Source organism: Sinocyclocheilus anshuiensis, unplaced genomic scaffold (assembly GCF_001515605.1).
Source record: "Sinocyclocheilus anshuiensis isolate Anshui unplaced genomic scaffold, SAMN03320099.WGS_v1.1 scaffold341, whole genome shotgun sequence".
NCBI classification, from domain to species: Eukaryota; Metazoa; Chordata; class Actinopteri; order Cypriniformes; family Cyprinidae; genus Sinocyclocheilus; species Sinocyclocheilus anshuiensis.
Genome location: NW_015536488.1, coordinates 8,825 through 12,102, shown reverse-complemented (window position 1 = coordinate 12,102; position 3,278 = coordinate 8,825). Strand labels below are relative to the sequence as shown.

The 3,278-nt window shown below is 37.0% G+C and overlaps 1 protein-coding gene across 3 annotated transcripts in view; it reads left to right on the top strand.

Annotated features, from left to right (window-relative positions):
• Positions 1-3,278, top strand: part of LOC107684968 (caseinolytic peptidase B protein homolog) — a 15,339-nt gene that overhangs the window by 3,243 nt on the left and 8,818 nt on the right. The window lies entirely within an intron of this gene.

Sequence of the window (3,278 nt, the reverse complement as noted above, 5' to 3'; positions counted from 1 at the left end):
TTCTCACACACACACACTTTCTCTCACACACACACACACACACTCACTCACACACACTCACTCACTCACTCACTCACTCACGCTAACACTCACACTCACACTCACACTCACACACACTCGCACACACACACACATAACACTTAAATCTGGACATGAAGGTACTAAAACTTCTTTGAGGCTCTGAATTTAAATGTGTCAGAATCAGCAGATGATTTCAGGTCAGCAGAATGTGGGTAATGTTCAATTAAATATTTGACAACACATTAATTGAATAATGATTGTTCAATTATTTAGAAAATTATTCCAGCACATTATTTTAATAATGACTGTTCCATATGTAGAACATTATTGCAGCACATTATTTCAATAGTTATTATTCAATATTTAAAAAAAAACTGTTGAGGCACATCTGGATAATAACTGGTCAATATTTAGAAAATTATTTTGTCACATTTTTTGAATAATAAATGTTCAAAATGTAGAAAATGATTGATTCTTCAGCAGGTTTCGGGTGATGTTCTCAGGGTCAGTATGTTTGTCTGTGAGATGTGAGTTTTAAGGAAAACAGAGCATATGTGTGAGAGCAAAGAGTCGTGACCCTGAGCAAAGCACAAACTCAAACACATCCGTGTGTGCCGAGGCTGCAAAAGAGCTCAACACTTTCAAGAAACCTGCAGATTTCTCCAGTCAGAAGTTTATCATTCCACAAGCTATTCTGTATAAACGCATTCATAAACTCAAATATTAAATTCAATTCATCAAACTAAATCAAGAAACTCCAGAATGTTGCACACACAATTAAATCAAACAACTCATTTTTAACTCATCTACATACAGTTGAACAATCGCATTATTTGATTAACTATTGTTCAATATTTAGAAAATTGTCACATTATTTAAATAATAATTATTTAATATTTAGAAAATTACTACAGCATATTATTTGAATAATGATTATGTAAGATTATTCAAAATTGTTGCAGCACATTGTTTTCATGATGATTATTAAATATTTGAAAAATTGTTAAGGCACGTTTTTTAATAACGATTGTTCAATATTTAGATTTTTTTTTTGACACATTGATAAATTAATGAACTTGTTTTACAGTGCAGTTGAACAATAACAACTACAACTATTCTCTATAACCAAAATGGATATTAGAAATGTAAAATTCCTCTTATTTGTATAAAAAATATTAAAAGTTATAATATGATATATCAGGACAGAGTTATGTTTAAAAAGTCAATATTCATTTAAACAACAGACATTATTCCTCACAGATGTCAGACGCTCAAAACACGAGGAGATCACAGTGAGCATACGGACACACACCGGTGTTTACAAAACACGCCTGACAGGAGACTTCCTTCCTCTCGCTCTCTCTCACACACACTGACACGCACACAGACACGCTCACACACACACACTCACACACACACACTAACACACACACACACTGACACGCACACAGACACGCTCACACACACACACTCACACACACACACACACACTCACTCACTCACACTCACTCACTCACTCACTCACTCACGCACTCACTCACGCACTCACTCACGCACTCACTCACGCACTCACTCACGCACTCACTCACGCACTCACTCACGCACTCACTCACGCACTCACTCACGCACTCACTCACGCACTCACTCACGCACTCACTCACGCACTCACTCACGCACTCACTCACGCACTCACTCACGCACTCACTCACGCACTCACTCACGCACTCACTCACGCACTCACTCACGCACTCACTCACGCACTCACTCACGCACTCACTCACGCACTCACTCACGCACTCACTCACGCACTCACTCACGCACTCACTCACGCACTCACTCACGCACTCACTCACGCACTCACTCACGCACTCACTCACGCACTCACGCATTCACTCACTCACACACTCACACTCACTCACACACACACTCACACACACACACGCACTCTCACACACACACGCACAAACACACACACACGCACAGACACACACACACACTGACACACACGCACACACACTCTCACACACACACGCACAGACACACACGCACACTCACACACACACATGCGCACGCACACACACACACACACACACACACACACACACACACACACACACGCACTCACACACACACACACACACACTCTGCAATAATGCTGCATTAATGTTCACACACACACCCAGCTGTCCAGATCTGTGTATCTGTATCTGACAGGTGGTACGAGCAAAGGTCAAAGTGCATCTGTGTTCAAGTGTCAGTGAAGATACTTTACCAAACCACACACTGCTCATGACTTCAACTAGTTAAACTAGCCACGCTGCTCATTTAAACAATTACAATAACATGAAATCATATAATCTTTGCAATTCAATCAATATTAATCTGGCACAAAACATTGAGGATCTTAATTAGGGTGACAGAATTACACTTAAACAGATACATTTACACTAAAAGCAATTAATAAAACTAGAAAACATCCTGAATTATAGAACTGAGTCGAAAACTAACTAAATTGAAAGGGCATTATCTTTACATACTTAATAGTCAATCAGTATTTATCTGGCAAAACGATCATCTTAATTAGGGTGACAATTAATACTTAAACATAAATGTAGTTAATTAGAAAACACTCAACTATTTAGAGAACTGAATTAAATACTAACTACACTGAAGTGAGCATTATCTTTCTTAAATATTCAACTATATGGTAACATAATTTAATTATGCAATTCCAGTCAGTATTTATCTTGGATACATGGTCCTGAAAACAGTCACACTTGCACTGCTTGCGACCACAAATGACTGCAATAGAAATGAAAGGGAAGCAAATTTCATCTAGTGGCAATGTTTGGAATTGCGTTCAAACTCAATCCGACTGAAAGCTCATTTTTTGTGATATCAACCTCAAATTTGGAGCACAACTTTTTTAGACTGACAGCTTTCATTTTCATGCAGTTTTAAAGTAAAACATGTTTTGGAAAATATATATTTCATATAAATTTTTAAATATTCAGTATTTTTCACTGAAAAAAAAAAAGTATTTTCACTTTTTTCATTTTTTTGGCAATAATCTGCCAAATGTCTTCTTTAAAAAGAGACCAAACAACATTTGCGCTCCAAAGCATACCAGATTTTTTTTTTTTTTTTAAGTTGGAAATTTCATTTTTAGGTCTACTGTATGTTCAAAAAGGGGTTAACAGGTAATAAATAGATTATAACTACTGCATAATTATAACTTAGTACCTTATATATATATA